The following is a 13,551-nucleotide window of genomic DNA, read 5'->3' on the forward strand; positions in this document are numbered from 1 at the left end:
GCAACTGTGAAATCACCAGAGCAATACGCAATAAATCTCTGCCTGTAATTCCTATTTGCACACAGAGTCATGTTTTCACATTAGTCACAAAACGAAATTTCTTTGCCAATTTGAAAGCACACTTACTGCTCTTTTTTTTGGCAAGTGATAAACACTTTTACAGACTGACACATTATGAATCCACTTTTCAGATTTTTTACAAAGCACATGTCCAAACTGCTTTTTCAGACCAGCATCATTTGTAACCTGGGTGTCTGCCTACACTCCAGCAAGGGCAACCAGCCTTAGTGATGCTGAATGTATTTGCATTACTGACTGAAACCTCAAACCCCACTCGCTTGTGAATACTGTGCATGATTCCACATGGTAAGCAGCTACCTGTGTGCTAAGAGTTTGCTTCTGCACCAAAAAATGGCTCCCCCTTTCCATCTAATGCAACTGTGAAATCACCAGAGCAATACGCAATAAATCTCTGGCTGTAATTCCTATTTGCACACAGAGTCATGTTTTCACATTAGTCACAAAACGAAATTTCTTTGCCAATTTGAAAGCACACTTACTGCTCTTTATTTTGGCAAGTGATAAACACTTTTACAGACTGACACATCATGAATCCACTTTTCAGATTTTTTACAAAGCACATGTCCAAACTGCTTTTTCAGACCAGCACCATTTGTAACCTGGGTGTCTGCCTACACTCCAGCAAGGGCAACCAGCCTTAGTGATGCTGAATGTATTTGCATTACTGACTGAAACCTCAAACCCCACTCGCTTGTGAATACTGTGCATGATTCCACATGGTAAGTAGCTGGCTGTGTGCTAAGAGTCTGCTTCTGCACCAAAAAATGGCTCCCCCTTTCCAAGTCAAGAAAGCTTTATTCGACGATTGTCATAAAAGCATATTTGTATCATACATATTAGAAGATAAAAACATTTTAAGATATTTTAAAATGGTTTAAAACAATAAATAAATAGAGATATTTGCAAACTGATTCAGCAATTCATAGGAAGGAAAATTAATCAAGACAGCATTTTGCTCCTAATCACCCATGCCCTGCCAAGAAACTTTGCAACAGATATATAAACAAATGAAGTTTCAGCAGATCGTAAAATGCGAACAGCCACCTTGGTATTCGTGGTACCCAAGGTCCGGCACATTGGTTTAAGCCAGGTCTGTCGAGGGAATATGTAGGAAGGGCATTGGAACAAAAAGTGATTAACAGATTCAACAGGTGCAGTACAACCAGGACAATTAAGTACATTTTCTATAGACCATCTAGATGTAAACTCTCTTACTGGAAGACTACCAACTCTGAACTGGAAATAAAGCTTCCGGTCCAAAGGACTGGTTATCTCATCCCAAAAAGGTGCCAAGGAGATGGTATCCTTAAAGACCAAGAAGATGCCAGATAGTGAAAGTGGTGCTGTTGATCTGAAAACTCTGGATGCTACCATTTCCCAGTACAAGGCCTTCAAAACTTGTTTGGTAGGGAAACAGGCATTTTGAGGATCCTCCCACAGATTTTTTAGGCCCAGGTCCCGAAGTGACTCATAAATCCTACGGAGCCACTTGACCTTTCGGCAAATGTCCAGTTTAATAATATCCATGAGGCCAAGAGCAAAAAGCCTAAGTTCGGGGGTAACCCATAACCGCCTCCAGTATAGAATAGGGCGGAATGAGGCAATTAATGCTATCGGTCTCATACCAAGGTCATAAAATAAAGGGCAAAGGGGAGTGCTCTGTGGTAGACTTGTTAAATTTCGAAGGAAGTTATTCTCAGAGGAAGATAGCTTATGTAAATTTTCAAATCCCCACAATTCAACTCCATAAAGTGCAGCTCCAACCACTTTTGCATCATAGACCCGAAGAGCAGGATCAATGGGTTTGGTCAAAGATTTGGCATGCTCTTTACTTAAAGCACCAGAGAGTTGAGAGTGCTTAAGAGATGCCAAGTTAACCTGCTTTTTCCAGCTCAAATCATGCTGAATACAAATGCCCAAATAGGTAAAATCTTGGACCTGGTCCAGTAGCAAACTATTCATAAATATCTTACATTTAAAAGATTTTGGTTGGTTAAAAGACATGAATTTAGACTTTAAAACATTAATTTCAAGCCCACGGGCTAAACAGAACTCCTCAAACAAACTTAAGGACCTCTGTAGGCCACACGGGGTTTTGGAAATTATGAGGCAATCGTCGGCAAACATTAAGATAGGAATTTTAGCACCTGCCAGAGAAGGGGCATCCACTTTCGCATCTATTAGTAATTTTGCTATGTCATTAATGTATAGAGAAAATAAGGTTGGTGCGAGGACGCAGCCCTGCCTGACCCCCTTTTGGATGGGGAACTGCCTGGTCACTTGTCCAACACCACCCCATCTGATCTGCGCAAAGTTGTCTAAATGGAGTCTAGCAATTAGAGAAACTAGAACAGCTGGCATCCCCAGACTGTCTAAGACAGCCCATAGGGTTTGCCGAGGGACTAAGTCAAAGGCTGCCCTAAGATCAATAAAAGCTGCATACAGGCTGCCACCCCCCAAGTAGACCACCTTCCAGTAAAGCATAGCAAAATGCAGCACCTGATCGATGGTGCTTATTCTTGCTCTGAAGCCAGCTTGTAGATGGGAAAGGATTGCATTATCCAGGGCCCAATCCAACACTTTGTTCAAGATCAACCTGCCTAAGATCTTTTGTGTGGTATCTATCAGGCTGATAGGACGGTAGTTAGCGGGGAGAGACTTGTCCCCCTTCTTGAACACTGGAATAATTTCTGCTCCCTTCCAGGATGTCGGGATAGGAGCGCCTCTAGCAATCAAATTGGCTAGAGTTAGAATGTAATTACCCCATGACTCACTATTACAGGAGAAAATATCAGCAGGGACTCCATCCATCCCAGGAGCCCTCCCAGGAACCAATGACTTAAGGGCAGTAACAACATCACCCAAACTAAAGGCATCTTCATTGTAAAAAGTATATTGATAATTTAGGGATGGGCATGTGTTTTCATCAATTGCATATAAAGATTCAAAATGCTTGACCCAATCATCTTGTGTAACCCAGTTTTGTGGTTTATCAGGGTTACCGCCAGCCCCCCATTTAAAAACTGACCAAAATTGTCTCATGTCTTTATGGGCACCTGCTTCTCTAAGTTCCTGCCATCTTTGGAAGTCCCATGCTCTCTTAGCTTTATAGATGGCTTGCTTATAGGCATACCTAGCGGGACGAACTAAGGAGGTGTCGCCTGATTTCAATGCGATGCCCAGATTAACACGAGCTTCTCTACAATCTGTAGAATACCAACGTAATGAGAAGTCGATATTAGGTTTAGTTTTTTTGGTGGGTCTAATAAATATATCTTTAAGTTCTGAGAAGAAGGATTCATGGATCGAAGTTCCCAGATTACAATGAGTTGCCGATGGGCACTGGTTAAGTACGGCCCCCATATCCTGAGTGGCAAGCACTAATCTATTAAAAATATAAGTTAAGCTTTCTTGGCTTTGAGCAACCTTTGCCCACTTTACGTGACGCATGTCATTAGAAATAACCACGTCTTGAAGGACCTGGGGAGAAAGATTATTATGGGTAGTTGGAGACACCCAAAGCGAGATAGTCAGAGAGAGAGGGTTATGATCACTCTCCAATCTGGCTATAACTTCCATGCCCTTCAGGGGTTCCCATAAATCTAACGATAGAAGGATGTAATCTATCCTGCTTGTGCGGGAACCACTCTTGAAGGTAATAGATCCAGATTTATCCTGTTCAGTCCTTCCGTTAGTTGCACGAAGCCCCTTGCTTAAGCAAAGGGCATTGATCTGGATTGCCAGTTCAGACCAACGAGTGACATGTTCAAGATCTAAACACGGGACACCCCATAAGCCATCCTCTGCCGCCGAGATACTCCAATCAATACCAGAAAGGGGTTCAAAGGTTACGTTAAAATCACCACCTACAATAACATGTGAGTGGTGGGAATAGAAAAGCAGGAGTTCCTCCAAACGTGCTATAATATCGGATTTCTTGCCCCCAGTACTTCTAGCGTAGACATTGTAGATATCCAGCGATTTGCCGTTTCTAAACTTGAGCTTAAGTAGCTGGATATCTGGGTGAGAGGTGGAAAGCTCCTTGACGATAATACCTAGGTCCTGTCTAATCCAGGTGGTGAGACCACCTGAAGGACGCCCCTTTTTGCCCTTTACGGCCAAGACATTAAAATTCAAAAAACCCGCTACAAACTGAGCCTCCAGTAGCCAGGTCTCTTGGAATAAGCAAATGTCATAAGAATTGATGAATCGTACCCAGTTAGGATCATTCAACTTAGATTTCAGTCCTGCGATATTCCAGGACAGAAGTGTGCCATACTCAGAGATGATTACACTGTCTTCTTGAATAGATTCCAGGGTACCATTCAATAGAGTGTTCTCTATCGGGTTTACAAGAGAACAATGCATATCCAGACTACCCGGTTTACCAATGGCAGGGACTTTGTTAATCTCTGGCTCCCCCTTTCCATCTAATGCAACTGTGAAATCACCAGAGCAATACGCAATAAATCTCTGCCTGTAATTCCTATTTGGACACAGAGTCATGTTTTCACATTAGTCACAAAACCAAATTTCTTTGCCAATTTGAAAGCACACTTACTGCTCTTTTTTTTGGCAAGTAATAAACACTTTTACAGACTGACACATTATGAATCCACTTTTCAGATGTTTTACAAAGCACATGTCCAAACTGCTTTTTCAGACCAGCATCATTTGTAACCTGGGTGTCTGCCTACACTCCAGCAAGGGCAACCAGCCTTAGTGATGCTGAATGTATTTGCATTACTGACTGAAACCTCAAACCCCACTCGCTTGTGAATACTGTGCATGATTCCACATGGTAAGCAGCTACCTGTGTGCTAAGAGTCAGCTTCTGCACCAAAAAAAGGCTCCCCCTTTCCTTCTAATGCAACTGTGAAATCACCAGAGCAATACGCAATAAATCTCTGCCTGTAATTCCTATTTGCACACAGTCATGTTTTCACATTAGTCACAAAACGAAATTTCTTTGCCAATTTGAAAGCACACTTACTGCTCTTTTTTTTGGCAAGTAATAAACACTTTTACAGACTGACACATTATGAATCCACTTTTCTGATTTTTTACAAAGCACATGTCCAAACTGCTTTTTCAGACCAGCATCATTTGTAACCTGGGTGTCTGCCTACACTCCAGCAAGGGCAACGAGCCTTAGTGATGCTGAATGTATTTGCATTACTGACTGAAACCTCAAACCCCACTCGCTTGTGAATACTGTGCATGATTCCACATGGTAAGCAGCTACCTGTGTGCTAAGAGTCAGCTTCTGCACCAAAAAAAGGCTCCCCCTTTCCATCTAATGCAACTGTGAAATCACCAGAGCAATACGCAATAAATCTCTGCCTGTATTTCCTATTTGCACACAGAGTCATGTTTTCACATTAGTCACAAAACGAAATTTCTTTGCCAATTTGAAAGCACACTTACTGCTCTTTTTTTTGGCAAGTGATAAACACTTTTACAGACTGACACATTATGAATCCACTTTTCAGATTTTTTACAAAGCACATGTCCAAACTGCTTTTTCAGACCAGCACCATTTGTAACCTGGGTGTCTGCCTACACTCCAGCAAGGGCAACCAGCCTTAGTGATGCTGAATGTATTTGCATTACTGACTGAAACCTCAAACCCCACTCGCTTGTGAATACTGTGCATGATTCCACATGGTAAGTAGCTGGCTGTGTGCTAAGAGTCTGCTTCTGCACCAAAAAATGGCTCCCCCTTTCCATCTAATGCAACTGTGAAATCACCAGAGCAATACGCAATAAATCTCTGCCTGTAATTCCTATTTGGACACAGAGTCATGTTTTCACATTAGTCACAAAACCAAATTTCTTTGCCAATTTGAAAGCACACTTACTGCTCTTTTTTTTGGCAAGTAATAAACACTTTTACAGACTGACACATTATGAATCCACTTTTCAGATTTTTTACAAAGCACATGTCCAAACTGCTTTTTCAGACCAGCATCATTTGTAACCTGGGTGTCTGCCTACACTCCAGCAAGGGCAACCAGCCTTAGTGATGCTGAATGTATTTGCATTACTGACTGAAACCTCAAACCCCACTCGCTTGTGAATACTGTGCATGATTCCACATGGTAAGCAGCTACCTGTGTGCTAAGAGTCAGCTTCTGCACCAAAAAAAGGCTCCCCCTTTCCTTCTAATGCAACTGTGAAATCACCAGAGCAATACGCAATAAATCTCTGCCTGTAATTCCTATTTGCACACAGTCATGTTTTCACATTAGTCACAAAACGAAATTTCTTTGCCAATTTGAAAGCACACTTAATGCTCTTTTTTTGGCAAGTAATAAACACTTTTACAGACTGACACATTATGAATCCACTTTTCTGATTTTTTACAAAGCACATGTCCAAACTGCTTTTTCAGACCAGCATCATTTGTAACCTGGGTGTCTGCCTACACTCCAGCAAGGGCAACCAGCCTTAGTGATGCTGAATGTATTTGCATTACTGACTGAAACCTCAAACCCCACTCGCTTGTGAATACTGTGCATGATTCCACATGGTAAGCAGCTACCTGTGTGCTAAGAGTCAGCTTCTGCACCAAAAAAAGGCTCCCCCTTTCCATCTAATGCAACTGTGAAATCACCAGAGCAATACGCAATAAATCTCTGCCTGTAATTCCTATTTGCACACAGAGTCATGTTTTCACATTAGTCACAAAACGAAATTTCTTTGCCAATTTGAAAGCACACTTACTGCTCTTTTTTTTGGCAAGTGATAAACACTTTTACAGACTGACACATTATGAATCCACTTTTCAGATTTTTTAAAAAGCACATGTCCAAACTGCTTTTTCAGACCAGCACCATTTGTAACCTGGGTGTCTGCCTACACTCCAGCAAGGGCAACCAGCCTTAGTGATGCTGAATGTATTTGCATTACTGACTGAAACCTCAAACCCCACTCGCTTGTGAATACTGTGCATGATTCCACATGGTAAGTAGCTGGCTGTGTGCTAAGAGTCTGCTTCTGCACCAAAAAATGGCTCCCCCTTTCCATCTAATGCAACTGTGAAATCACCAGAGCAATACGCAATAAATCTCTGCCTGTAATTCCTATTTGGACACAGAGTCATGTTTTCACATTAGTCACAAAACGAAATTTCTTTGCCAATTTGAAAGCACACTTACTGCTCTTTTTTTTGGCAAGTAATAAACACTTTTACAGACTGACACATTATGAATCCACTTTTCAGATTTTTTACAAAGCACATGTCCAAACTGCTTTTTCAGACCAGCATCATTTGTAACCTGGGTGTCTGCCTACACTCCAGCAAGGGCAACCAGCCTTAGTGATGCTGAATGTATTTGCATTACTGACTGAAACCTCAAACCCCACTCGCTTGTGAATACTGTGCATGATTCCACATGGTAAGCAGCTACCTGTGTGCTAAGAGTCAGCTTCTGCACCAAAAAAAGGCTCCCACTTTCCTTCTAATGCAACTGTGAAATCACCAGAGCAATACGCAATAAATCTCTGCCTGTAATTCCTATTTGCACACAGAGTCATGTTTTCACATTAGTCACAAAACGAAATTTCTTTGCCAATTTGAAAGCACACTTACTGCTCTTTTTTTTGGCAAGTAATAAACACTTTTACAGACTGACACATTATGAATCCACTTTTCAGATTTTTTACAAAGCACATGTCAAATCTGCTTTTTCAGACCAGCATCATTTGTAACCTGGGTGTCTGCCTACACTCCAGCAAGGGCAACCAGCCTTAGTGATGCTGAATGTATTTGCATTACTGACTGAAACCTCAAACCCCACTCGCTTGTGAATACTGTGCATGATTCCACATGGTAAGCAGCTACCTGTGTGCTAAGAGTCAGCTTCTGCACCAAAAAAAGGCTCCCCCTTTCCATCTAATGCAACTGTGAAATCACCAGTGCAATACGCAATAAATCTCTGCCTGTAATTCCTATTTGCACACAGAGTCATGTTTTCACATTAGTCACAAAACGAAATTTCTTTGCCAATTTGAAAGCACACTTACTGATCTTTTTTTTGGCAAGTAATAAACACTTTTACAGACTGACACATTATGAATCCACTTTTCAGATTTTTTTCAAAGCACATGTCCAAACTGCTTTTTCAGACCAGCATCATCTGTAACCTGGGTGTCTGCCTACACTCCAGCAAGGGCAACCAGCCTTAGTGATGCTGAATGTATTTGCATTACTGACTGAAACCTCAAACCCCACTCGCTTGTGAATACTGTGCATGATTCCACATGGTAAGTAGCTGGCTGTGTGCTAAGAGTCTGCTTCTGCACCAAAAAATGGCTCCCCCTTTCCATCTAATGCAACTGTGAAATCACCAGAGCAATACGCAATAAATCTCTGCCTGTAATTCCTATTTGGACACAGAGTCATGTTTTCACATTAGTCACAAAACGAAATTTCTTTGCCAATTTGAAAGCACACTTACTGCTCTTTTTTTTGGCAAGTAATAAACACTTTTACAGACTGACACATTATGAATCCACTTTTCAGATTTTTTACAAAGCACATGTCCAAACTGCTTTTTCAGACCAGCATCATTTGTAACCTGGGTGTCTGCCTACACTCCAGCAAGGGCAACCAGCCTTAGTGATGCTGAATGTATTTGCATTACTGACTGAAACCTCAAACCCCACTCGCTTGTGAATACTGTGCATGATTCCACATGGTAAGCAGCTACCTGTGTGCTAAGAGTCAGCTTCTGCACCAAAAAAAGGCTCCCCCTTTCCTTCTAATGCAACTGTGAAATCACCAGAGCAATACGCAATAAATCTCTGCCTGTAATTCCTATTTGCACACAGAATCATGTATTCACATTAGTCACAAAACGAAATTTCTTTGCCAATTTGAAAGCTCACTTACTGCTCTTTTTTTTGGCAAGTAATAAACACTTTTACAGACTGACACATTATGAATCCACTTTTCAGATTTTTTACAAAGCACATGTCCAAACTGCTTTTTCAGACCAGCATCATTTGTAACCTGGGTGTCTGCCTACACTCCAGCAAGGGCAACCAGCCTTAGTGATGCTGAATGTATTTGCATTACTGACTGAAACCTCAAACCCCACTCGCTTGTGAATACTGTGCATGATTCCACATGGTAAGCAGCTACCTGTGTGCTAAGAGTCTGCTTCTGCACCAAAAAATGTCTCCCCCTTTCCATCTAATGCAACTGTGAAATCACCAGAGCAATACGCAATACATCTCTGCCTGTAATTCCTATTTGCACACAGAGTCATGTTTTCACATTAGTCACAAAACGAAATATCTTTGCCAATTTGAAAGCACACGTACTGCTCTTTTTTTTGGCAAGTAATAAACACTTTTACAGACTGACACATTATGAATCCACTTTTCAGATTTTTTACAAAGCACATGTCCAAACTGCTTTTTCAAACCAGCATCATTTGTAACCTGGGTGTCTGCCTACACTCCAGCAAGGGCAACCAGCCTTAGTGATGCTGAATGTATTTGCATTACTGACTGAAACCTCAAACCCCACTCGCTTGTGAATACTGTGCATGATTCCACATGGTAAGCAGCTACCTGTGTGCTAAGAGTCTGCTTCTGCACCAAAAAATGTCTCCCCCTTTCCATCTAATGCAACTGTGAAATCACCAGAGCAATACGCAATAAATCTCTGCCTGTAATTCCTATTTGCACACAGAGTCATGTTTTCACATTAGTCACAAAACGAAATTTCTTTGCCAATTTGAAAGCACACTTACTGCTCTTTTTTTTGGCAAGTGATAAACACTTTTACAGACTGACACATTATGAATCCACTTTTCAGATTTTTTACAAAGCACATGTCTAAACTGCTTTTTCAGACCAGCATCATTTGTAACCTGGGTGTCTGCCTACACTCCAGCAAGGGCAACCAGCCTTAGTGTTGCTGAATGTATTTGCATTACTGAGTCCAACCTCAAACCCTTAAGCTATTCTTTTATTATACCAGTACACCTTAATTTATTGTGAAAACATAGTCCATATTATTTTACATGTTCCTCACATTTAAATTTCTCCCAAAACAGAAAATAATAAACACAACTTCAACAAAAAGAATTGCATTTCTATTATTCATTTCTTAATTTACCATATACATCCCCTCTCAGACTCTAATCTCACCTTTAAAATTAGTTAGTTGTGAAAGAAATGTGGCACTCAAACAGCAGATTATCAGAGCCAGGATCTCTGTTCTCTACACCTCTCTCCTCTCAGCAGAACCAGATAATGGCAAACTTTCCCTCTCTTTTTCCACACATATACATGTTAGTTTCAAATCTCAGTGCTTGCCCCTTTTTTTCAAATGTAATCACACATTTCTATTGGTTGAAAACCAACCCTTTTCCAAAAGTACCCTTCCCCCAACTTGACTTCTGCCTAGTACCCTTCCCCCAACTTGATTTCTGCCTGCTACCATAGCAACAGCTCATGGAACACTGCTGTGTGGAGTCAGGTCAGAAGTTCGCCAAACAATGTTTCAATTCCACAGAGCAAGAGTGCTTGACTTTTCAAACCTAACAGCAAATCCATAGTACTGTTCTTTGGTAACACATTTTTCTGTACCAATACAAAACATGCTTCTATTAATTTACACATACAGCCTAGTTTTTATTCTAGAATGGTATGAAACAGCCAATCAGTTCTTTTTTTTTTGAAAAAAATATGTATGCCTCCATTTCAAAACTGTCTTTCTTTTCATATTGCCATTCTACTGAAAGACACCTCCTGAGTGCATCCAGTTCTCCTTTGAAGATGTTCACAGTGTGGATTGTAGGGCACAGCTATGTCTTCTGGAGTGAAAAGTATGCAGAGAAAACAGATATGGTGAGAGACCTTGCTTTGCCAAATGTAGACATTAAATGGATTGGTCAGAGAGGGTTAAAGTGGCACCAATTAATGCCATTGGTGAAATCCTTCATGCACATCCAACACCCTGACCTCATAATAGTGCACTGTGGTGGCAATGACCTAGGCACTTTGACTGGGGTAGGTCTGGAAATGCTTATGAAGGAGACCTTTGCACAACTGTTTTCACTTTTCCCTAAAACTGCCTTTGTGTTTTCTAACATATGCCAAAGGCAAAAATGGAACTGGTCCAATCATTTCTGTCCACAGATTGACAAAGCAAGAAAGCACGTCAACAAATCTGTTTCTGCTTTCCTCCGTGACTATGGTATGGGTTCCATTTACCACAACAACTTGCGTTATGACATGCAAGACATTTATAGAGGAGATGGTGTACACTTCAATGATGAAGGGAACAGAGTCTTCCTCTTGAACCTTAGACTCTGCATCGGTACTTACTTGTAGGTACCACAAAAAAATCACTTCATAAACACAACGGCTCTTTTTAGAGACCCCTAATATCTAAACACTTAAATCTGATTTTCATTTCTTTTTTTTTTTTTTTTTTTTACCGTACGCTTACCGTACGCGTACCCCGTGATTTTTTTTAAAATCAATAAATGTTTTCTTTGTACTTTTCTGTCCTTCTTTGACCCCCTTACAAATGTTAGGGGGTCTGTAACTCTCCTCCTTGCCCCCTTTTCTTGTTATCACTCTTTTTTTTCTGAGTGAAACACACGAAATGGCGGCCGCCGCTTCCTGGTTTCGACCGATTCGAATGTTTACTAAGATCTAAGAGCCAATCAGAATCGTGCTCGCGCACGCCACCGTACGCGTACGGTAAGCGTACCGTAAGCGCACCGTAAGCTGGCTCAGATATATATATTGATTTAAAGGCTATTTTCTCAGAATCTACTGAACAGATTTACACCAAACCTACAAAAGGCACTTCCTTGACCTGAGGACGCTTATTCTATTGCGCACTCGCTGTTGTTGGCGCTGCTGCTGGCGCTTCGCTTTTTAAAACTCCTGATTTTGTGAATTTGTTTTATTTTACTTTGCTGCACTTCTCCCCTGTTTTTAGCAGGGTCTTGCCCCCTTCCTCATTCCGCATATAATTGGCTCCCTCACCGCCGTTTTGGCGGGCCTGGATCCCGGGGGTGGTTCACTGTGGGCGCCATTTTGGGTAGGGCTGTAAATGTAGCTTCGGGCGCCATCTTGGAGCGTCCTCGCGCTCGCGCTAGGATTGGTGAGCCTACTTAATGCTCCCCTCTCCCGCGCAGCGGGACGCGCAGGTGAGGACGCCGTCGCTTAGCCGGAGTCGTGCCAGAGTCCTGCCCGTCTGCGCTCGTCCGCGTCGAGGCAGCGCGAGGCGGGGCAGGCTCTGTTTTTTGTCGCGGTGTTGCTTCGCCGCTTCTGGCAGGTATGTTGTCTTACACACGGTCCGAGCTGCTGGACATAGGGCAAATGTCCAGAGGATGTGTCTGTAAGCCTGTGGACCCTTTAGTCGGCCCTTACAGCTGTGCCTGCAAAGGCTGGTCACTTAAGAGCCCTACTAAAATCCGTTCCTTGGAAGATGCTATTCCTGTTACGCGAACGTGTGTTGCATCTCGAGATCTTCGTATTTGGTGTCTAAACATTAGATCGCTGGTAAAACACCACCTGTCCATTTATGATTTGCTTGAGAAAGAGGACCCCGATGTCTTTCTAATGACAGAAACCTGGCTTCAGGATTCGGATTCTGCCATATTGAATCTTGCATTCCCTCAGAACTATACCGTCTTCACTTCCAATAGGACCACAAGAGGAGGTGGTATTGCTATGGCAGTCAAATCCTGTTTTCCAGCTGAATGGAAACCGTCGGGACTACCTGCATGTGAAAGTGCTATTTTCAAAGTCGCTTTTTCCCATCAATTCACTTTTAGTGGTATGCTCATTTACCGTCCTCCCGGCAATGATTCTGTCTTCAGGTCCGCACTGGCCGATATGGTCAGTCCTATAGCACTCGGTTGTGCCAATTTCAACATCGTGGGGGACCTCAACATCCATTTTGATAATGGGTCATCCACTACTGTGAGCACTCTGCTGGCGAACCTTGAAGCTCTTCAACTCACTCAGCTCGTCACCCTTCCAACCCACTCAGGGGGCCATATTTTGGACCCCTTCTTTTCCACACTTGATGGGGTGAGGTTGTCAGATCCGAGGCTGATGGGGTGGACTGATCATCTGCTGGTAGAAGCCTTTTGTACGGTCCACGATAAGCCTTTTATAGCTGTGGACAGACCTATTCTAGAAAGGCTTTGGCACAAGCTTAGGCTTGAAGAGTTTTATAGCATACTGGAACAGAAACCTCTGAGCACCTTTATTAATGTGGAACAAGGTTACCAACAGTTCTGCGCTTGGATCACCGATGCCCTGGACTCTCTCATACCTCTACGGTGGTCGAAAGGCCGGACAAAAACACCTAGTCCTTGGTATAATGAGTCACTCGCAGAACTGAAAAAAGCTTGCCGAAAAACAGAGAGGGAATGGAGAAGATCCTATGACCCTGCTCTGAAAACTCGGTACTTTACTGAGCTGAAG

Source organism: Triturus cristatus, chromosome 8 (genome assembly GCF_964204655.1).
Source record: "Triturus cristatus chromosome 8, aTriCri1.1, whole genome shotgun sequence".
NCBI classification, from domain to species: Eukaryota; Metazoa; Chordata; class Amphibia; order Caudata; family Salamandridae; genus Triturus; species Triturus cristatus.